The sequence below is a fragment of the Canis aureus genome, chromosome 3 (assembly GCF_053574225.1).
Source record: "Canis aureus isolate CA01 chromosome 3, VMU_Caureus_v.1.0, whole genome shotgun sequence".
NCBI lineage: Eukaryota > Metazoa > Chordata > Mammalia > Carnivora > Canidae > Canis > Canis aureus.
In genome coordinates, this window is record NC_135613.1 from 26,469,474 (window position 1) to 26,493,198 (window position 23,725).

General features: G+C 52.8%; 2 long non-coding RNA genes across 2 annotated transcripts in view; one reads left to right on the plus strand and one right to left on the minus strand.

Moving 5' to 3' along the window:
• Positions 1-20,797: 20,797 nt before the first annotated feature.
• On the minus strand, positions 20,798-22,907 carry LOC144310406 (uncharacterized). The gene is made up of 3 exons (XR_013376114.1): positions 22,274-22,907; positions 21,567-21,821; positions 20,798-21,325 (listed from the first exon to the last, which is right to left on the minus strand). It is a non-coding gene; the product is annotated as an uncharacterized LOC144310406 (long non-coding RNA).
• A 563-nt stretch (positions 22,908-23,470) lies between these two features.
• The window catches only part of LOC144310407 (uncharacterized), a 32,034-nt gene continuing 31,779 nt past the window's right edge, over positions 23,471-23,725 (plus strand). Inside the window, exon 1 of the long non-coding RNA XR_013376115.1 lies at positions 23,471-23,689. This is a non-coding gene — a long non-coding RNA (uncharacterized LOC144310407). The remainder of the gene's footprint in view (positions 23,690-23,725) is intronic.

Here is a 23,725-nt window from a genome sequence, read left to right on the forward strand (position 1 = left end):
GAGAACCACAGGCAGTGGCAAGTGCCAGGCTGAGGGACTGTCCGGGAGGGAGTGAGGAGCAGGGAGACAGGTGCCAGTCCAGGGAACCAGTCAGAAGAGGCTCCAAGGATTAGGAGCAGGGAAGAAGGGGCCAGCTGGGCAAAGGGCTGTGTCAGGTAAGGGAACTGCAAGGGGCATTTTCTTTTTTTCTTTCTTTTTTTTTAATATTATATTTATTTATTCATGAGAGACACAGAGAGAGAGGCAGAGAAGCAGAGGGAGAAGTAGGCTCCCCATGGGAAGCCTGATATGGGACTTGATCCCAGGACCCCGGGATCACAACCTGAGCTGAAGGCAGGCGCTCAACCACTGAGTCACCCAGGTGCCCCTGCAAAGGGCATTTTAAAAAACCCCAAGGAGGCCATGCCGCCAGAGCTCAACATGGAGAGTAGCCAAGAGGAGGCCAGGAGTGGGTGCAGTGGGCCTGGGCCCCAGGGAGGCGTTTGCACTTACCCTAAGATGAGGGGCAGCCAAGAAGGGCTGTGCCCGTAGAGGAGGCGAGCTCCTTCCGGCTGTGTTGGCAACAGCGGGGGTGACTCCCAAGGGCATGATCTGAGCAGCCGTAACTCAGGCTTCTGGGGAGCCAATTTGCACTTATGCTGGAACACCAGAAGTCCCCAAGTGGCGGAGGTCATAGGTTTGCCTAGAATTGGTAAAGAATTCCACTGGGCACAGTGGAAAAAAAGATATAAATGCAGCTTCTCCTGCACACTGGGCGCTGCTCTGGTGCTGAGGACACAGCAGCAATGCAACAGCCAACTTCTCTGCGTTGGGGGAGGTGGCAATCCAATGCAGTGTGGTTACAAATCAATAAGCGTACGATGCCAGGCACAATATATCAGCTCAGAAGAGAAGTAAAAGTGAGGTGAGAAACAGGGGGAGGAGGCGGTGCTAGTGTGCTACTTGGAAGAAGGGAAGGACTCTCCCATAGAGGACACTTGGGCACAAACCAGAAGATCTGGGTTCCACAACCAGAGTGGTAATTTCAAGGACCCCAGGAATGCTTCCTGGCACTGGAGAGATTTTTCATCTGGCATCGGGGCCCAGGAATGCCCCTATCAATCCCCTGCAGCTTCCATACAGACATTCCTGGGAAGAACCTCAGCCCCAGCCGGCGCACCTCCAGCGGAGATACGTTAACAATCTGTGCTGTGCAAACTCACCTTTGCCCAGCATGGATGGAAGTTGTGTCTCTCCACTGCTCTGTGCATAGTAGGTGCTCCAGAAACGTTTTTTAAACGAATAAGTGTGAATATCCATGGAGTGCCCTGGTAAGCCCGCAGATGTGATAAGTGAGCATTTATGATTCTGTTCAAACATACCCAGAGGCGGATCAGGAGGGTAGGAGATGGCCATATGATCACTGACAAGGAAGAGGCAGGAGGAAGAGACAGTGTTTGGGGTGGAAGGGCTGTTGCTGATCAGAACCGGCTTTCGCTCCATCATGTCGCCTGGCTCATGGCAGAGGGAGCACATGACGAGGTTATCAATATGGGGTAAGAGATTCAAGACACAGAAGGCCTTTATCCCCTGTTGGAAACAGAAGCCGCCCTCTTGCACCCCCTCCCTGGTGATGGTGGTTTTGTGTTGGGAAGCAAAGGCGAAGCACATGGAAATCATCACAGAAGGCTTTACTCATCCGGAAAGAAAAACCACTGTGGCGCATTCGACACCCCGGTCCCAACCCAGATGTTTTGCTACCCAAAGGTCGAGGGACTTTTTATGAGTTAAGATGTAGGGAATCTCCTGACTCAGATAGCAATCTGGAGCTTATCTCCAGGCGGTACCACTCCTGGCCCTTCAGGCCTTTTACCTCACCCTAAAAAGGGAAAGACCCTGAAATCAACCCTAGAGTGATATTTTAGAACAACTGCCAGTTAGAGCACTCTTCCTAGGTGTCACCCAGTTTTCTCCTGCTGTTATGGGACATAAAAGAGAATTGTTGCATATTAACCTCACATAAGGCGGCCGGGGAAGGAAACAGGCTGGATCTGCCTTCCACCTCCAAGCATGCAACCTGAGCGAGGCCAGCATGGGAGACAGAACGAGGAACTGCACGTATTTTTTCCCAAGGTCTAAGTTGACAAGGTCATTCGTAAGCTAAAGATACAAGGACTTGGAGTTTAAGAAGAAATCTCTTGTGTGTTAGAGCTTGTCCTTGAAAAAGGGGAAAGAATTGGTGGGTTTGCTAAAACACCATGAGCAAGGCGAAGTAAAACACAGGACCCATAATGTTGGCAGTTCCTGAAGACCACTGTCGTTCCTAAGTTTCTTCCTTTTCCTATTGGTTTAAAAACAAATGCTCATTTCATGTTAGTTATCAACCTGGCAGGTGTTTTGCTAATCACTAGTGACACAGCGAGATGTGCAGAGATATGGCCCCTCCATTCTCAAGGTGATCCCGCACGCTCATCAGCAGAGTTGTGTGTTTGGATGGGCTATAGAGCCGTCCTAAGTAGGGATGGCAAAGAATGGTGTCCCACAGTATGTCAGCACAGAGTACACATCCAAAAATGTCCAGTATCTGCGAAAGAAACAAATCCGAGATGTGGGTTGGATAGCAAATCAATGGTGTCAAGTTGAGAGAGAGAGATAGAGAGAGAGAGAGAGAGGAGTCTGCAGCCCTGGCAGGAATTAGCAGAAGTGTGGTTAAGAGCGCACATTCTAGAACCAGATGGCCTACCTCCCACCACTCGGTAGCTGTGTGACCCAAACTTCTTTATTGTCTTGGTTTCCTTGACTGTAAAATGGAGGTGATAAGGAAGTACCTGCCTCAGAGGGTTGTTGTAAGAATTAAGTCAAGGTTGTTGTAAGAATTAACTCAAAATGAGCAGAGCCCTTATAAAAAGGCTGAATATTCCATAGATGTAGCTATTCACTTCTTCTAACCAAAGGGGTGGGCATGTCATGGCATCTTTGAAGCCTGAGATGGGATTGGCCGGCATCACATCTCATCACTATTGGTTCTCATAGGAAACCTTTCATCAGACAAGGTAGTGGGCTGAACAATGGGGCCCCCATAGATCTGTTCAGCTGCAATCTGTGAAGATGAATTTATTTGGAGAAAGGTGTTTTGCAGAGTAATTTAGGATCTGAGGATGAGACCAGGCTGGATTAGGGCAGGTCCTAAATCCAATGACAAGTGTCCTTATCAGAGGAAAGACAAAAAGAAAAGTAAGACATCCAGGGAGGAGACTGCGTGAAGAAGAAGACAGAGATTGGTGTGGTGCGTCTACAAGCCAAGGAATGCCAGGAACTGCCTGCTACCACCAAAAACAAGCTGACAGAGATGTGCAACAGATGCTCTCTCAGAGCCTCCAGAAGGAACCCACCGTGCCAACACCTTCGTTTCAGACTTTGGGCCTTTAGAGCTGTGAGACAATCATTTCTATGGCCTTAAGCCACCAATTTTGTGGCAATTTGTTACAGCAGCCCTAGCAGATGAATGCAAATGATATTTTGGGTCTCAAAATTGGAGGACGCTGAAGAAAGCTCCTTCTGCACGGCCTTGCCTCTAGCAACAAGAAAATGACTTGGTATTCCTTGGCCTAAGTCTGCAGACCATCTAGGGAGGGGATATTGAGTGACAGAGCAGAGAGTAATCCTCAAGGTCATGTGAGGAGGTGGCCGGGACAGATGGCTCACCTAAGGTGATGACAGGTACAGGGGGAGGATGACAGGACGAAGCATCTGAAGATCCAAATTCTAATCTAGGTTCTGTACTTCACTAGCCAGGTCACTGTCTTGGGGCTCAGCTTTCTTGTCTGTGAAATGGCAGGATTGGGCTGCGTGCTCTCTGGGGTCCCTTCCGCCGTGACACTCCATGAGTCTGCGGCCGTCCGCCACGGCCGCCAGGGGTGCAGCCTGGAGGAGGACAGTGCCAACAGCCTGACTGCGGCTAGGTCCTTGGCTCTGTCCGCTGGCACAGCCTTACCTGTCTGCCAAGGCCCCAGAGCGAGGAAGGTGGGTGAGGGCGGCGGGCACGATGCAGTGCACTGCAGCAGCAGTGTGGCCGAGTGTGTCCCAGGCAGGGCGCAGCAGCAGAGCCTTCCCTCCTGGTCTGTTTAGAAACAAGTCACACACACCGCGTCTTCCTTCCGTAATGAAACATATATGGAATTGATGCAATTGGTCCCTCTGAACTATTTATTTATGAGTCTTGATTGCCCTCCCCCCACTTTCTCCTTTACTGTCCTTTCTCAGACTCTGAGTTGGCATTAAATTCAAAATCGGGGGACACTTCATGTCCCCCCCACACCCTCCTCGACTTCTGGGTTTATCTATTCTGCATCACCTCTCATGAATTATACTAGGATGTGCCATTCTAACCATATCTGCATTTAAAGTGCTTCTCTCCCCTGGAATGTTCCCAATTAAATCCCTGCCTCAATCTTTAATGATTAACTAACTTGCAGAGACGCAGGAGCAAAAACTTTAAGAATCATGGACGTTGTCAGGACAAAATTTACACTTTGTGGGGCCCACCCTGTGTGTTTCACGTGAACACAAATTTCTTAAGTGGGATTTTCTTGAAACAAAGCAAAAAATAGACATTTCCAAACTGTTGAAACTTTGCCAGGGGACAGAAAGGAATATTTTTCTATTCTTTTTACTCTGGGTCTTTCTCTGTCCTTTCTCAGTAAAGTGATGGTGTGGTCTTGTCTGAAGCAAAGCAGACCATCACTCGTCACTCGCTGTCTCTGCTCCTTCCTGGGCATCAGGCTCCAATTCCCAAACTTCAGAACAAGTCCCACCTTCTCCAAAATGTGGTCCCAGAAAGGAAGGAATTAAGGATTCCGCAGTCCCGGTCCTCTCCTTTTTCTTGTTCTTGTTCTTTTTTTTTTTTTTTTTTTTGCAAGAAAAGCATCTTCAGGTGAACAAATGGGGGGAGGTGGAGCAAAGCCTTGGACCTGGTTGTGAGGAAGTGTGGGGAGGGAGGAGGTTCTTTGGAGATCTAGGAGCGGGCATCTTGCAGTGTCAGGGGTTTAAATTAAACGGAGGGGAGGAGGAGAGACCATCCCGGCGGCGCCTGCAGCGTTGACTCCGGGCATCATTTCGGTGCAGGGACCCAGCTGACACTTCTTATTTCGGGTCCTGCCTCCCCAGCAGCAGTCTGCAACTTGCCGGCATCCGGGCAGCACCACGGCAGCTGATGAGCAGAGGAAAGAGGTAACTTTCAGGGAGGGGTGTGTTGGCTTCTTGATGCTAGATCAGCTCATTTCACAGGCTCCTTAGGCAGGCGGCAGGAAGATCCCCTTTCCTTTGGGTTTCAGAAAGCTTTCTCCTCTGAGAAGCTTCAGCCCTCTCCCTGCACTTTGCGGAAACTCCGGGCTTGATGAAGTTCCTCTATGTCCTTCCCCGCATGGCTTTCCAGCCGAGCGGTGCAAGGAAAGCTGAGTCAGTCGCTCACAGGGGTACATTTTTCAAAATAATTTTAAGACGCTGTTTGGATTATCATTTTTAATGGGGTTCTTTCTCGTGTTGGTTTCATGTTTGCACCTTGTGTTTTGAGGAAGCTGCAAAGAATGTTAAGTTTACGGAGGAAATTTTGGTGGGGGTTTTACGGTTTAAAAAAAAAAAAATTCTACTCCATTGCAGTCCTGCTGCAGTCCCAGCAACCTGGTTTAGCTGCAGAGGCTCTCATGGTGCCGTCTGCCTCTCCTCTTTACCCTTGCTAGAGTCGGAGTCTCTGATTCCCACCTGCCTGGCTTCTCTAAGCCCCCCCACCCATTCCCTCTCTCCTTGCCCACCCACCATCTGCAAAGGACCCCGTAAGTGAGCTGATGTTCGTGACACTTGGGGTTTGAAGGAGAATTTGGGCACTGCAGCTTTAAGAATGCCGTACTGCGAAATCTTTCTCCTTCAAGTGACTGCAGAAGCTCTTCGGCAGTGGGAGGAGGCAGCTGGGGGGGGGGGGGGGGAGGGAGAAGGGGGGAGGGGGGGAGGGAGGGGAGGGGGAAGAGATTGGGATACCCACTCTCCGGGTCTGCCCCTGTGTACCTCAGCCTGGGGAGCACTCAGCCCCAGGGCAAAATCCAAAAGCCCGATCAGGATCTTACTTTGGTTTGGTTTCCCTCTCCCGCATGCTTGGGGCAGGGGACCCCACAGACTTATGGATGAGTTTAAGCTTAGTCCTTGCCTCGGAGCGCGCGTTTGTATCTGGTTAACTGGCTCTCTAAGTTATGGGGAATCGGGCTGAGGCATTCGGTCCATCTCTGTTGTGATTTTTCCTAGCGTGGCTTGAACCCTGGGAACACAAGTGCAGCCTTACTAATCGGGGGTGGAGGTTTTCGTCTTCTGGGTAAACTGAGGCGAGCTTTGGAGGGAAACTCAAAATGCAAATTACTGTTTGCGATCACTGGGGCAGAGGCTGCGGTATTTAAGAATGGATGGATTCCCTCTGTGTTAGTAGCAGGTATTGAATGATGATACATGGGGTGCCTGCCAGTTGGGGGGCTCCATTGGGGGCTCCTCTAGATGGGATGGCACAGCAGCAGCTGAAAGCACACTTTGGGCAGTGGCTTTTTCTGGGGAAATGAACAAGCAGCTTAAGGCCCCTGAGCTCTAGTCTTTGGGACCAGACTCCTCCCCACCTGGCCAAAGGGCCGCCCCAAAGCCAGTCGCTGCCTCAGTAGGTGCTGGCTGGAGGAGCTCCCAGGCTGGCACTGCTGGCATGGCATTCCCGGACATGCAGTGCTGGGATCCTGGTCTGTGCTGAGAGTGATGTCATGCAGGGCCAATGCCCGCAGCTGCCCAGGTGGTCCCAGGCACTGGTAGGGCTGAACTCACAATTCTCCCAAAGCAAACGGTGTCCTTTTACCAAAAAAGAAAACAAAAAAAGGCAAACAACACACACAAAAAAACCCATATTCAGTCTCACAATAAATCAGCACTAAGGATGTGCAGCAAACGTCTCAGATATAAATTATCCAGGCAAGCCCCTGAAACAGCAACTGGGCTGAGGCTGGCAATGTGCCATGACCTCCGTGAGTTCCTGCGTCGTGTTCTGGTTCTTGCTGGAGACGGGAGCCAGACTGGAGGGCTCGTCCTGAGAAAGCCTGCCTGTGCTCGGCCAGCGGAGCCAGAGATAGAGCTCCCTGGGGCACGACAGGTGCTCCTATCAAGCCTCTATCGGCGTTTGGGAAACTACATGCTCACAGACCAGTATTTCATAGAGTCTCAGACCACATAACCACCCAGACTGGAGGAGCACCCCATTCCCAAATTAAGAGTGTCTTTCTGCTTCTCTACTCTGGCCATCCCCATTCTGTCCCAGAGAGCCCTCAGTTTTGCTCCAGCCATTTTAATACATTCCCTGTGTATTTAAAACCATCTCTGACCCCTGCTTATAAATCTGGGGTGACCGGGGTCAGGTGCTTGTAGGACTCCCTGGTGATATGCAGCAACTTTATCTTTCCAGACAAGCATCCTTCGACAGGAAAGATATCGAGCCTGGTCCACCCAAACCAGTCACTGGGGTCCTACGTTCTGGGGCTTTTGAGGTCAGCTTTGTGTGGCACTGAAGTGCAGTCTCATTGGTGCGTCAGCCAGAACTGGCCCTCCACCCCCGCCCCGGAAGCTGCTAGGATGTGTCATTTGGACAAACCTTGAGTTTTCCCTCATCGATGGGACAGAGGTGTCGGTGGCCTTGCCACTCTGGGGAGGAGGAGAACAGAGCTGGCAGGCTCAGGCATCTCCTCTCCCATCTGGGGCCTCCCCACCCAGCCTGGATGACAAATGAGCATCCTTCAGATCTGCAATTAATTCCTTTCTATCTGGAATTAGCCAAGAGAAAAGCCTCTAGTTGATGCAAAGCAAGTGTTGCTGTGCCCCCCCTGCCCCAGCATGCCATCCAAGTGTACCAGTCTCTGGGCCCCTCAGGGAGGTCAGGTGACACAGGAACTAGCACATGCGCTCTGAGGGGGAGTAGGTGACCCTGAGCCTAGCACTCTGACTCTGCTGGGGTTTTGGGAATGAGCTCCACTGGCTGCTAGTGTGAGATGAGTGGGGGGCTTCTCACTGCAAGCAAGGTGCCCCTCCCCACAGGCAGGTGCCATCTGGGCCTGAGTGACAGCAGTAAGGCAGCTGGGGAAGAAGCAGTCAGGGTGACAGGAGACCCTCAGGGTTGGTAGGTGGGGGCAGGCCCTTAGCTCCTGGATGTCCCGGTCTCTGGTCTCTGGGGCAGCAGACAGGGAGCTGGTGAGGTAAGAGCTGGCCTAGGATAGCAAGGGGTCAGCACTTCCTGGGTTTTGTCAGGCAGAAAAGCCAACGTGATTGGCATGATTGGCGATGATCTCCGCACACCCCCACGGCCCCCATGGCAGACCCACAGGCCTGAGAAAAGGAATCTCCCCTGCCCTCCCGTGGGTCAGACCTCCGCGGCCTTGGGCCTGACCCCACAGTAACATCTAGGTGGGGGATATGGGCCTGGGCTGCTTTTTTTTTTTTTTTAATAAAATAATTTTTATTGGTGTTCAATTTACCAACATACAGAATAACACCCAGTGCTCATCCCGTCAAGTGTCCCCCTCAGTGCTGCTTTTTAAAGAGAATTCTCTCTTTCCATCCCCCGGAGTCCTCAGAGGCGGGCTCACCGTGCTCCCCTAATTGCTGAGAGGGGAAATGAGGCTAGAGCTGGTCCCTGAGTCAGGTGGGGGCTGTGCCCAGAGGCGCGGGGTGGGGGGGTAGTGGTGGGGGTGGGTACGTCTGGGTCGGAGGCTGGGGCACCTCGCAATGCACCAGTGCTGAGTCAGGGCTTCTCGGCGCGCTCCCCTCCCACCCCGCCCAGCCTTGGCCGGCCCTGCCATCGCTGCTGCTGCTGCTCCAGGTCCTCTTCTGCAGGGGCAGCTGGAACCCCACGCTAGTGCAGGTCCCCCCGCCCTCCCCGCTGCCCGGGCCAAGTCAGCAGTGCTGGCGGCTGCAGGGCTGCAGCGGGCGGTGCGGAGGCCCTGCACCACTGCTCCGGCGGCGGGCGCGCTGGCGGGCTGCTCCTGCTCCTGCTCCTGCTCCTGCTCCTGCTCCGTCCCGACGGCCACCTCCCGGCGGCTGCGCGCAGCCAGCGCCGAGCCAGGACCCGGTCCTGATTGGTGCACTGAGTGAGTCTCGGGCTTTATTTATACCACCTTTTCTTCGCGACTCTTCATTAGAGTTGACGGCTGGGGCAGGAGGCAGGAGGCAGGAGGCAGCCTTCCCCGGTGGGCAGGATGACAAACAGGGCTCCTGCGCTGACTGGCTTCCCGCTTCCTCGGACGAGCCTTGGCCATGGGCGCCTGGATACTCAGCGTCCACCAAGCCGGGGGCACATTCGGAAGCCCCCACAGAAGAGCAAGATGGGCAGCACCTCGGAAGGATCAGGAGGGAGGAGGCTTTGAGATGAGCCCCGGGGAGCTGTGACCGAGGCCCTGGCTTTGGACCTCCTGCCCCTCGCACCGTGGACACCAGTTTGGAAAGCGAGGCTGCCTTTCCAGTAGGGGGGTAAGGAAAGGATTCCCACCTCAGCATCTTCTTGGGTGTGAGCAGAGGGACCTTCTCGGACTGCATTCTTGAACGCTCCCGCTCAGGATTGCTGGAAAAGCCTATGGAGACAGACTGAGGCACGGAGACGATGGGAGAAGGTTTTCTCCCCATTGTCATGGAGGCAGTAGCAGGAGGTTAAAGACGACGGAGGAGGTCCAGCTTCCCCTGCAGAGGGAAGCCCAGCCAGCAAATGTGGGTGGGGTCCTGTACAGCTGACCCTCCTGGGTGATGCGAAGGGCTTAGGTGGCAGGAGCCAAGGGTCTGGGGGACGGAGAGGGCAGCCCCAGGGGGTTTAGCCAGCACCTTGCGCCCAGAATAGCAACCTCTGGTGCAGGTTGTCCTTTATGGCAGCAGCAGGAAAGTACTGCTCCACTCGTCCTCAGGGGCCTGTTCCTGGCAAATGCCCCATCGCCTGGCAGGATGGGAAGTGATGTCACGCTGCGTACATGAGCCTACTCTTTGGGGGCTGTTCGTGCTTGTGAGACAGTTCAGAGACTGGTGTCTCTCACGGTCCTGGACCCTGGACGTCCACAAGGAGAGCCCTGGTGCTGGTAGCCAGCGCTCTTTTTAGTGTCCCCATCTCTGGAGGCTGCCCTAGGAGCCTGCATTGCGCTGGAAGAGGAGGGTGACTGGAGAAGGGGAGGAGGAGGAGATGGCAGGGGCCAGGGGCTGTAGAACCTGCTCTGCATTGATGTCATCAGTTTGGGGGCCCTGTTCAGGCCCATGACTGCCCCAGAACTCACACCAGGAGCCCTGATCAGCCTGGGACAGGCACTGCGGCTGCCAGTCTTCCTGCCAAGGGCACGGGGACAGGTGGTTCTCCAGGGGACCGTCTGCACCCTCCGGGCAGAGCCAACTGGCCAGCTCCATCCCTGCAGCTCCTCCAGGGTCGAGGTCTGTGGAAAGGGTCCGTGAATGGAGGGTCTGGGTTTCCACTGGAAATGGGATGCTCTGGTGTCCACCTGGTAAAGCAGCAACCCCAGAAACCCCAAGACGGGGAGTACCAGGGAGGCAGGTGGCAGATGGCAGGAAAAGGCTTCAGAGCCAGACCCCGACCCATGGGTGTCCCACTGACCATCTTTTGCTTTCTATCTACCCAATGTAGAATCGGCAGTTTCTCTGCCGTGCTCACTCACGCAAATCTGATTAAGGACCAGAACCTGTCTTTCCTTTTATGCATGTAAACTTTAACCTCCCAAATGGGAGATACTTAGAAATCATCTGGTCCAAGCCCCCGGCTCAGAGATGAGGACAGGGAGCCCCAGAGACCACTCGACTTGACCAAGGACACAGGAGGCTCAGGGCAGACCTGGGAGTCTCTGGGACGTGCTTGGACCTGGGCCTGTGGGACAAGGATGAAATCATCAACACTGGACCCACCCTAACTCTGGTGAAATAGGACAAGGTAAGGAAAGTGGGCATCGGGAGGTGGCAGGAACCTGAGCTCCTGAGGACCATGGGCAAAACGTAATGGCCATCAGGTCGTTCTGCCCCGGGACCTGGGTGCTGCCTTTGAGCAGGTTTACGGCACTTCTGGTTTACAATTATCGTGGGGTGAAGTGCCGGGTGGGCCAGGAGGCGGGGTGCGAAAACATGGGGCTTCATCATAGTTGCTTTTCTGGTCAATTCCAGCAAGTGGGGCCTCTGGCGCGGATGGCGGTTATCGGAGCTGTAAGTCAGGCTTCCTCCAGCAGAGGGCGCCCGAGGACGTGGGAAGGAAGCCCAGCCGCTTGCCGCTCGGGGGCGGGCTGCGGGGTCGCTGGGGTGCCCGATGGGGCTTTTGGTTTTACTTGGTTCACGCCGCCGTCAGGCAAAAGAATTCTTCGGGATTTTGTTTCAACTAATAAAAGAAAGGAGGACTGGCCATCCTCGAGTAAGGTGGCAAATGACAGATGGGCCTGCCCACCGGCGACGCTAAACTGAGAGCGTCCTGGTCCTCTTGCAAGATCTTCAGGCCACGCTTGGGTTTCCGGTGGGGACCTGTGCCCACCCCTGCTTGGGGATCCACGGGGGTCCACATGGATTGGCCACTGGGTTTGCTCGTTCTTGTCCCATCAACCTTTCCTGATGACTCTGTCTTTTTGTCACTTGGTTGGGGGCTTCTATTGCAGGGTCTCAGCTCACTTTTGCATGGGATGAGCTCCGGCCGCCTTCCCATCCCCCGCGGTTCCTCTTCAGTGTTGATTCGGTGTCGTGAATAGGGCCGATCTGAACACCCTGGAAACTAAAATGCGGTGTACTGGTGACCTTCAGGTGCCGGGAGGTGAATTAGTGCGATTATGGAGAAGACAGTCCGTTTTCTTGTATCATGAGATTACTTCTCTTCTCCGTGATAAAATAGGTTGCACAGGTCACACATTATTGTGCCCTACTCACCGCTCTTCTTGTGACAGTGTGAGATGATAAAATGCCTACGTGCGGAGATGAAGGCAGGTGAACTAAGATCGCACGTCTTAGTTCTCCAGTGTAGGGCAGGTCTGAGACTGTCGTGCTTGTGTGTGCACCGCGTGGACTCCCGGACAGAGGAGCAGGGCAGCTGCTGGGCCCCTTGCTAAGATGTGGGTGGGGTTTATGCCGACATGACAGAAATGGGGACAGTTAACCGAGTGATTTGACTGGGGCAGTCTCAAGGGGCACCAGTAGGCAATGCGTGGCTTTCTGACCCTCTGACAGTGTAAAATTGTTACCGTCCTCCCGCTTGCCGCAATTTTGCTCTCCGCAGTGTCCCTCAGTCAACCGCGGTCCGGAAGCAAAAGATCCTCCTTCTGAGCTATCATCAGATGGTCGATAGTAGCCTAAGGCTATGTCCCAGCGCCTAGTCATTCACCTCCCTTCATCTCCGCACGTAGGCATTTTATCATCTGACACTGTCACAGAAGGGTGAGTAGGGTACAATAAAATAGAGACACAGAGAGACTACATTCACACAACTTTTATTCCATTATAGTCTTATAATTGTTCTACTTTATTATTCATTATTCTTGTGCCTAATTTATAAATTAAACATTAACGCAGGTGCACATGCATAGGAAAAAACATAGGGTATATAGGTTTATCCAAGGTTTCAGGCACCTACTAGGGTTCTTGGAACACATGGCCCTGCAGAGAAGGGAAGACTACTATCTATCTCCCAAGGAATTCTTTTTTTCTTTTTTTTTAAGATTATTTATTTCTTTGAGAGAGAGCACCTGTGCATGAGCAGGGCAGGGTGGAGGGAAGGATGGGGGGCAGTGTGGTGGGGTGGGGAGCAGAGGAAGAGGGCGAAGCAGGTTCCCCACTGAGCAGGGAGCCCCCTGCAGGGCTCCATGCAGGACTCGATTCCAGGATCCTGGGATCATGACCTGAGCCGAAGGCAGACACTTAACGGACTGGCCACCCAGGCACCCCTGTATATCTCCCAAGGAATTCTTGATCATACTTTCTTGATAATATGATTCGACCCCACAAGTATTTATCAAGCATCCACTCACGTGAGAACTGGGGCTGTGAATAGGTGCAAACAGTATAAAGCACAGTCCCTGCCTTTAAAAATCAATAGCAATATCACCGTATGACAATACGGTGGCAAAGCACCAAGGGATGGGATCACTTCTTAGTGACTGAATTGACAGTTCTGTTTCTGCCTTCTCCTCCTTGAACCAAGTTCTGGTCAAGAGTGGGCACTTGGACATTGTGCCAGAGTGACAGATCACTTGAGTTCAGAAGCAGGGTAAGTAGACCCATCCAGTCCTGGGGCTCAGGTTCCAGTGCCTGGGTCAATGCCCATTACTTGCTTTCTTGGGGTATCTTGCTGTGGGGTCTATCTGCTCCGGGTGGGGCATTTGGCCTGGGCCCTATGTTCAAAAGAACCTTCAGTCTTTTTTTATCTGTTCTAGTGTACAGCACAGTTCTCTCGTATTTGGGGTATTTGTTAAAAACATTCTGTTTTAAAATATTAAATGTTTGAAACACATTTTTTTTAAGATTTTGTTTATTCATGAGAGACACACACACAGAGAGAGAGAGAGAGAGGCAGAGACACAGGCAGAGGGAGAAGCAGGCTCTGTGCAGGGAACCCGATGTGGGACTTGATCCTGGCACTCCAGGACCACGCCCTGGGCCGAAGGCAGGTGGCAAACCACTGAACCACCCAGGGATCTCCCTGAAACACATTTTTTAACCCTATTTTGACATTTCTTCCTTTTGCAACCTCCCAGGTCCCCTACAACGGGGAAGTGGCCTGCATGTCTCACGTCCTCTTTGAAAGGCCAGGCCACGTCCTCTGAAAGGCCAGACCACATGCAAGGCACTGCCACTCTGGTTTAAAGGTCACCTTGCCCTGCAGCCCACATGTTGCAAATAGTCCTTTCAAGGTCTCAGAGATACCAGGCTTCCTTCTGTGTCATAAATGTGCTTATTTCATAATAGGGAGTAGACTAGGCTCAGGCATTTTTGTTTGTGTGTGTGTGTTTTTTTTTTAAGTACTAATTTGGTTTTTCTTCCTCTTCTTTTTTTTTTTTTTAGATTTTATTTATTCATGAGAGACACACAGAGAGAAGCAGAGAAGCAGAGACATAGGCAGAGGGAGAAGCAGGCTCCCCATGGGGAGCCTGATGCGGGACTCAATCCCAAGACCCTAGGATCAAAACCTGAGCCAAAGGCAGATGCTCAAGCACTGAGCCACCCAGGTGCCCGTGGTTTTTCTTTAAAACTGAAGGGATTAGATAGGCCTGGCTCATGATAAAAATGTGAAGGGCAACCCAGGTGGCTCAGCAGTTTAGCACCGCCTTCAGCCCAGGGCATGATCCTGGAGTCCCAGGATCAAGTCCCATGTCAGGCTCCCTACATGGAGCCTGCTTCTCCCTCTGCCTGTGCCTCTGTCTCTCAAGAATAAATAAATAAAATATTTTTAAAAATGTGAAATGGGCCAAGCTTGTCCTTGACACTCCCCACTGCCTTCACCCCACTAACCTACCCCACAGGCTCAAAGGGACCCAGGTCACCATGGGGCCTCTTTTTGGTGCCTCTGCTCAGCTTGGCGGCCTGAGCTCCATGCTTTTGTTAGATCTGACCCATCTCTCTCTCTCTCTCTCTCTCTCTCTCTCCTCAGAAGTTTGCAAATTCTGTTGTGGACACCAGTGCATGTAGGTCCCTGGAAGGCACACGCTCTCTGACATTTCCTGGAGACTGCAATGCTTTGACTCAAGAAAGAAATTCCTCCTAGCAAAATCACCCTTGGGAGAGAATGTTGGTGAGGGACCCTTGAGCAGACAAGCCAGGTACCCCCAGGCTACCTCCACATGCACCTGGCCCTGCAGTTGATTTGGTCTTCATGACTTTTTTGCTTCTTAGGTCCTTGCAGGCCAACAGTGGCTGCTCTCCCAAGGTGTTCCTTCTGGGCAAGTGGAGAGACACAGCCCCAGCAAAGAAGCCCGGTGAGTGCCTTTATCTATTCCAGCCAGAATTCCAGGTGCTCGCCACACAGTCTTCTGAGGGCTGTGCTAAGAATTCTGCTTATTTATAGAAAGACATGGGTGATGCTAATCCACAGCTAAGTGCGAGGGTTGGGGCAGTGACCACAAACACAAGTTGGCAGTATCTACCAAAGGATGAGGATGTGCGTTGGTGTGGCTGAGTAGAGAAAAGGGGGTTCCCTTAAGGACAATGACCCGAGTCAGTATGGGAGTCATCCCCATAATCCTTATGTTGGAAATATTTATGTGTCCTGGGATGTGGGTGACTTTCTGGCTTTCTGCTGAGCTGTCATCCTTTAGAGTAGACTCACTGTCAGGGGGCAGCCTATTCCACCAATTACTGTGTCTTTTTACCAGCTGCCTGGTTTTATGAAGGCCCCACCTATGCTTATGGCACTTCCCGCTCCATCTCATCAAGGGCCAGGTGTGGGACTCTCTCACCTTGCCTTTCAACAGGATTGACTCTTTCTCCTGTCGAATAATCCACATTTCCTACTGGCATGAGGTCACTCTTTTTTTTTTTTTCCTTTTTGATTAATCAGTAGAATAATGTAGGTATCTGCATCAGAAATAAGGTACTCATGTTAATATTTTCTGAATTAAGAGAGAATTGCCACTTTGTACCCCCACAGCCCTGTGGCTGTAAGAGATGGGTGTTTTAACCATGGTCCAGACCATCTCCTTAGTAACTGTCACCTCTTACGTCTCACTGGGGGTTCAGGATGGACACGGGCTTAATGGTTATAGCCTCTGGTTCTCATTGGTGATGATGATGTTGGTGACAGTGTTGGCCCCAGGGCCCTGGTCTGGTTCCTCTGGCCTCCCAGGTAGCAGAGAGGACTTCTTGGTGTGTTTCAAGATTGGCAAGGAGGCAGATGTCACTGGAATAGAGTAGTGAGCAGGAGCGCAATAAGACATGAGGTCAGGAGTCAGGGCCAGGTTTATTTGAAGATTTTAGGCCATAGAAGGGACTTTAGCTTTGACTCTGAGCAGGGAGAGGAGCCACTTTTGAGCAGAGGAGAGATGTGACTAGATTTCATTCTAAACACCACTCCTGGATGCTGTGCTGATGACGGGCCTTGGGGAGCAAGGGCCCAGTAAAACTGTAGGAGGCTGTGACAGTCACTCAGGCAAAAGCATGACGGTGGCTTGGACAGTATAGGAGGGAAGGCTGTGATGAGAAAAGCGTCTAGGTTCTGGCTTTATTTGAAGGTGGAACCAGCAGGCTTTGCTGATGGACTGGATATTGGGGGAAGAGAGAAAGGAATCAAGGATGGACAGCAAGGATTTTTGCCAGGGTGCTGGAAGTATGGGGTTCTTATGCATGGAGAAGGAGGAGACTTGAGAGAAGCAACCTAGGGCGGCCAGGTGTGATCAGAACTTCAGTTTGGCATGTGTCACATATTCAGATTCCTATTACATATCCAAGAGACTTTGAATTGGCTGTTGGCTCTCAGAGCCTGGAGGTCAGCAGAGAGGTCATGGCTGCTGATAACAGTTTGGGAGTTAGCAGTGTACAGAGGAGATTGATAAGCCATGAGGGTGGATAAAATCACCCAGGGAGGGTGTGTAGGTGGACTGAGCCCTGGGGTCCCCTGACATAAAGAGGTGGGGGCTAGAGGCAGGCCCAGCAGAAGACACTGAAGGGTGGTCAGCGGAGTAGGTGAGAATGAAGACAGTGGCCTCCAAAAATCCAAACGGAAAGGAAAAAAAAAGAGTTTCAAGTATCAGGGAAGGATGAGCCGTGTCAAATGGTGCTGAGGGGACTTGGAAGTGGTCATGGGGTTTTGCAGCACAAAGGTCGTCGGTGACCCTGACGAGGTATGAGTGGTACAAAAGCAAGCTTTGGTGCTGCCTCCTCAGACCCAGTTGGCAAGAAAGAGGATCCATCGGACTCAGGCTCATGGCAGCCTTCAGGTTCTGAGGATGCCACAGGCTCAGGGGAAGCTCGTCCCTTCTGCCCTGGGTCTCGTGTGGACGGCTGCAGCTGCAGAGCCCCAGAGCTTATCCTTTTGTGTCCAGTGACTGCAGAGAGACAGCCTCCAGGCTGTTAGTCTATGGGGCCAACCACCTCTATTTCTGGTCCTATTGGGAACTGCTAGGCACGCAGCACTGGGCTGCCCAGCACAAGTGACACACCAGACCTTTCAAAATATTCTGCCCAAACTTGGTCGGTCACACTACTTCCTTTTAAACACCATCTTTGTCCTCATATTCAATAAGCCAGTGACAGCAAACCGACACATGATGCAGTCCAGGTCTACGATTTCCCGATCTTCTGGGTCACCCCAGGATAGGCTTGAGAACTGCATGGTCCCATACGGTGGCCACTTGCCACATGTGCTTGTGCACCAAGGAACCAAATGTTACCTTTTTTAAAATTTTTATCTATCTATCTATCTATCTATCTATCTATCTATCTATCTATCTATCATCTATCTATCTATGAGAGAGCGAGAGGCAGAGACACAGGCAGAGGGAGAAGCAGGCTCCATGCAGGGAGCCCAACGTGGGACTCGATCCCAGGTCTCCAGGATCACACCCTGGGCTGAAGGTGGCGCTAAACTGCTGAGCCACCCGCGCGCTGCCCCTAAATGTTACCTTTTATTTAATTAATTCCAGGAGTCACGTGAGGTAAAGGCGTGGAACTTTCTCACCTTCACAGACACTTCTATTGGACAGCACCATAGTAGTTTCAACTTTTTAAATTTGAGGGGAGGAAAGAGGGGAGGAGGCAGCCGAGGGCTTCTGAAATTGTAGGTAAAATTTTGTGTGATGTGAGTTGTTTTTTTTCCCCTGGAAAGGGTTCATAGCTTTCATCATATTCTCAGGGGATTACATAACCCCCAAAAGGGTAAGAACCATGAATCTGGAGCAATAGATGGTAACTACATCATCATCATCACCATCATATATAATATTTATTTTATTTTTTTAAGATTTTATTTACTTATTTATTTGAGAGAGAGAGAGAGAACATGAGATGAGTAGGGAGAGGGGCTGAGCAGGGAGCCTGATGTGGGGCTCAATCTTAGGACCTAAGGGTGATGAGCTGAGCCAAAGGCAGATGCTTAGCCAACTGAGCCACCCAGGTGCCCCTCTTATTTTTTTTTAATTAGGCTCCACACCCAAAGTGGGGCTCACACTCATGACCCTGAGATCAGGAGTCACATGCTCTACCAACTAAGCCAGCCAAGTGCCCCTATATGCTATATAATAAGACATGTATTTCTTATGTAACATATGTCATCATATATAGTGTGGGGCGGCACCAGATTTACTTAACCAGAGAAGTTGCCTTTCAATGTTGTGTGTTGTTCATAACGCTGGCAGTGGAGTTGTGAAGCCATCTTGGAGATGGTCTTGTCCTAGGAGAAACCACTCAAGGGTCCCTTTGACACTCACTGGCTTCTGGGGGCAATTTAAGACCAGAAGCATCTGGCTGAGGAAGGGCTATAGCCAAGGCAGCTGTGTGGCCCCCCCACTGTGGAGGTAAAGGTGATTAGAAAGGTGACTAGAAGGTGGCAGTGGGCCAGTAAGCCTTGGGGAAGGAGAGGGTGGAGTTTAGACCTTTCCACTGTCTGGGACGGATGGGGATGACCCTGATGCAGTTGGACAACAAGAAGGAACACACTTCAAAGGTGTCTGGGGAACGAGCCATTGGAAGCCCACTTCAGCAGCTAGGAAGTCCTAGAGAAGCAGGTAGACCTGGCACCCCAATACCCAGGAGGCTATGGTAACACAAACAGGGGGTTGCGGCTGACTCTGGAGCCAGACCACTGGACTCACATCCCAAACTAGCAGCATGACCTTGGGGAGCTTTCTAACCTCTCCACGCCTCAGTTTCTTCATCTGTAAGATGGGAATAATAAAAGCCTAGTGTTTTTATGAAGGTTAAAAAATGTCATTTCTGTAAAACACTTGGGCCCAAGCCTGACCAAGGGAGACCCCCAGTGTAAGTCTTTGTTAGATAATCCAATATGGATCAGCAAGACTTTCTGTCTCTAAAGAGCTAGACACTGAGGGTAGTGGGTCTGCTCTCTCTAAGACATGGGGCATCCTCCTGCATCACCCTGCCCAGCTGTACCTGGGGAAACCAGCAGACCTCAACCTGACCATCCAGATCTATTCTGGAGGGATGATGGAGGCAGTAAGCAGGACTGACAGCCTTGGGGTAAGTTGCTGCTCCCAGGGTTCTTTGGGCAGGGGCTATGTCCTTCATACCATTCTTAGGACAGAAACTGGCCCTGTTTTCCTCTTTGAGCTGGAGAAATAGGATGTACCAGCTATGTATATTTATGAAAGCTGCAGGCAGGGCAAACAGATCTGGGCAAATCTCACTTCTCTGGACTCAGGGTTGGGGAGTTTTCACTCATTCCAATAAAAATGGAGGGGATTCCCCTCTGTCCCTGCAGCCTTTGTTAAATAGTGTCTCTGTGTTCTGAGGCTAAGCATGCCTTTGGGGTTCAGCAGAGGTCCAAATTCCAGGTCTGTCACATTTTTTTTTAAAGATTTTATTTACCTATTTAGAGAGAGAGAGAGAGAGTGAGCAAGGGGAGGAGCAGAGGGAGAGAGAGAACTTCCAGCAGACTCCTTGCTGAGCGCAGAGCCCGACTTAGGGCTCGATTTCATGACTCTGAGATCAAGACCTCAGTGAAATCAAGAGTTGGATGCTTAGCTAACTGAGCCCCCCAGTTCCCCTAGATCTGTCACTTTTAAGCGATATGACTGAAGCTTCTCTGAGACTCAGTTTATCACCTGCTAAATGGGCATAATATTAAGGATCTCATAGAGCTGCTGGGAGTCAAGTGAGACCAAGTCTGTAAAACACATTAACAGAGTATAACATAGAATAAGCACCTGATAAATGGTAGTAAATAACGTATGTATGTATTCATTTGTATTAAATATCTACCGATCAATCAATCCATAGATAGATATCTCCTAAGAATAAGCTGACCTCTCTGTCCTCAATTAGGAAAAAGACTGACTTGATGCATAAGCCAAAGGGTGACTTTAGGAACTGGAAAATAAACAGAACTCAAAACTATGTTTAGTTAAAATGCCCAGTCAGCATAGCAATGAGTAAACATTTCAAAGTAATTCTCCCCTTTGTGCAGCACTCTTCTTACATTTTTTTGCTATTTTTAATCTGGTGGCGATTTCTTCACCAGCCCAACCAGTCAAGTTGGGCTTCCTTATTCAGAGATGGGGCCTTGAAAACTGTGCTTGCTGACACAGGGCTCTGTAATGCTAGGGGGACTCCCTGGAGCACCCCCATGTGCCGTGTGCACATACCGAGACCCCTCCACTATTACTCTCCCAAGTGATTCTCTGATGTCAGGGTTGCAGGGAAGAAAGTCCCTCTGTGCAAGAACTCTTTCTTCTGCAGGGTCCAGTCTGGGGCTGTGTCCCTGTAGTCCTTTCTTCGAGGGCATAACAGACAGGCTGCCACAGCTTCCTGGCCACTTGCCCCTGAGATGGTCACAGCCAGGGCCCTGGCATAGCACAGCTACAGCTGTAGGATGCCTGACGCTCCTGTGTTACCAACAACCTGGATTAGATCTGTTAGCAGTAAGTAAGTACCAAGAGTGCCAGAGCTTTCAGATGACTGGCGGGGCTCTTGCCATGTATTTGTAGCCAATAAGGAAGACTGGTGACTCCTTTTTTCTTTTCCTACTGAGATATAACTTACTTGCCATAAATTTTACCACTTAAAAGCGTACTGTTCAGTGGGTTTTAGTGTATTCCCCAAACTGTGCCCCATCCCCATATCTAATCCCAGGACATTGTTTGTTTGTTTTTAATTCACTGTTTTGCACAAGATTGATCCATAGGTTGACTGGAGAGTGGGACTCCTTGGTTACATTTCAGGCTTAAAGGCTTCTGGCACATTGGTTCACAGCTATGACTGGGATGTGGACTTTGCACAGACGGAGGCATACACTGAAGTCTGCCCACACTACTTCTATAGCCCCCTCTCTCCATAGCCCTGCTTTGCTCGTAAGTCAGGTGTATGTGTATGTCTGGGTGCTTGGTGGGTCCTAGGTGAAGTACAGATGGCTTGGCATCCTTGAGCCTGGTCGGGCTGGGCACAGGTGAGTGAGACAGATTTTGGTATATACTTTGTCAAGAGTCCTCATTTACACAAAAATGCTAAAGGAAAAGAAAATCAGGCCTGGATATGGTTTGGCCTTTCTGGATGAAAAAGTGTGTTAAGAATCTGATTATTCCAATGCTTTAGTTGCCAGAACCTGGTGTCTCCAAAGGGAATGCATTCAACTGTTGGCTGCCCGGGTCAAGGCATTTTGGTGGTTCTGCAAGGAAAGCAAGAAGAGAAAGGGCCAATGAGGGCAAAAGCACTCAGACAGGATGCTCCCAGGTGCTATATGCATACGGCGGAGAGCTAATGCATCCTCAGGGCCTGGCATCCCACAGAGGTCCCTTAGATGAACTGGGGTTGACCCGAAGTGCCACCACGTGCAGGCACTGTATCTCATGCTGTGTATCCAATTTCCCCGAGGGGCAGAGGTTCCGCAGGATTTACTGACTCCTTACCTCGAACTTGATGCTGTCTGTACACACAAGAACACCAAGGCCTCGAGAGGCTAAGCAATTTGCTAAATTGAGACAAAATGGCAAGTGCTTCAGAGGTGAGGCCGGGGGTCTCAAAGGCGTGCCTGGGGTCCTGGTTCTGCCTCACTCTCTTCCTTGTGACGGTGGCCAAGTTTTACCTTTCTGATCCTCGGCGTCCTCACCTGGAGATGGGGGCGGTACCAGTACCAATCGCACAGGACTGTTTGAAGATCCTGCCTGGGGAAGGGTTTACGATGATGCCTGGCACACTGAGAGCACTCAGGGCAAATGAGCTGTTATTACGATTGGTCAAGGTTACACCCAAGTCAGGAGAATCCCCTTTTCCTTTCCATTGCAGTGTGCTGCCTCTAGAGCCACTGGCCTCATTTGAATCTTCCTGAGTCTTTGAGGATCTGGGAAGAACATCATCACCCCATCTGCCCCACGATGATGGCCATCCTGCGGTGAGGGTGGCTGGGGAACTGTCCCCTACCCTGCATGGTGGGTGTGGGGGAAGGTCGGTCTGACCTGCAGCCATCCACCTGCACCTAGACATTCTCACCTGCTGGCTAACTCTTTACTTTTCTAGGACTGTTCCAGAATCCCCGGGAAAGTGTGGGAAACATTGGGCTCCACAATCTCTGTGCACTAATCTCAGGATCTTCATCCATCAAATGGGGGCAGCCCACCTGGCCTCCACTTGCTCCCTCCTGCGAGCCCAGATGTGATGACACTCCAGGGCAGCCAGGGCAGCAGCCGCTTCCCTGCCGTCTCCACAAGGACTGTTTTCTCCCCAGTACGAGTCGAATGAGCTTCCCCTGTCGCTTCAGGGAGCCGCCGCATCACCAAATCAGGAGGACCTTCGCCCTTGGGTCGGTCTCGGTCGCGTCCCGGGGTAGGAGACAGACGCCTGCGAGGTGTACGTGCCTCGCACGGAGTCCTGCGGGTGTCGTGAGTGTCGGTCTGCGAGGAGGGGAGAAGGGTTTGCTTCTCGCGGAGAGATCTCTGTCCTGCAACAACCCCCGGGGCAGAAGCGCTTGCGGAGGGATCCCCGGGGCCGCTTGTCTCCCAGAGGTCCCGGCAGGTCGGGCTGAGCGGGATTCAAGACGGCTGGCAGCGGGGTGGTGGCCGGGATCTCCTTCCCCACCGCCGACAGGCGAAGCGGGGTCTTTGGAGCGGCCCCTGCACGTGCGTCCGCACTAACCCCGAGGGCGGGCCTGCCCGGGAAACCGCGAGAAATGGGAGGCGCGCACCTTGCGGGCGCCCGGCTCCTCCCCGCGACTCCGAGCCGGGACGCGTCTGCGCCTCCGTGCGGGTGGCCCTGGGAGGCCGAGCCCGGCCTGCGCCCCCGCCCGCCCCGCGCCCGAGGCCGGGGCCGGGGCCGGGGCCGGGGCCGGGGCCGCGCCGGAACGCGGGGCGCGGTGAGTGGGGGCGGGGCGCCGCCGCTGGGGGCCGGGGCCGGCCCGGGAGCCCTTCCCTGTCTCCTTCAGCCCGGGGCCGCGCGCGCCCTCGGCGCCCTCCCGGCCGGTCGGCGACGACAGGTCCAGCCCCGGGACGCCGCCTCCGCCCGCGACGGCCGCGACGTTGGTGCCTTCTCCCCTCTTCCCCCGGGGAGGCCGCGCGGGCCGGGCATCGCGGTCCCCGGGAGCGTGGCGACGGCGGGGCGGCCCCACGGCTGGGCGCGCGCCGTCCCCCTCCAGGGCGCACCCCAACCCCGACGGGCCCGGCGCCCGCAGCGCCCCCGCCCCGAGGCCCGCGCAGGCCGGCCCCGCCCCCAGCGCCGCGCCGGGCCACCTGGCCTTCCGTGCAGGTGCGGGGAGGCCGGCGCCCACCCGCCCGGGGGAGCCCACTCCGGGGGCTCTGGGGCCGCCGGCCGCGTCTCCCGCCCCGGGGCCGGCCGGTGCGCGCGGGAGGAGGACCTAGAAGCGGACTCTGCCTGGGCTTGCCTGGGCTTGTTCAGAGCCGGGCTGCTTCCCTCGGCGACCACGCGGATCCGGGGGGATTTCGGGATCTTGCGGGAGCCCTGCAGCCCGGCGCCGGCGAGGAGGGCGCTGGAAGCCCGCGGCCCTGCTCGCCCCGGGCCTCGGCGTCCACGGCCGGCGCAGGTAAGCGCTCGGGTTCTCAGTCTGCTCAGAGTTCGG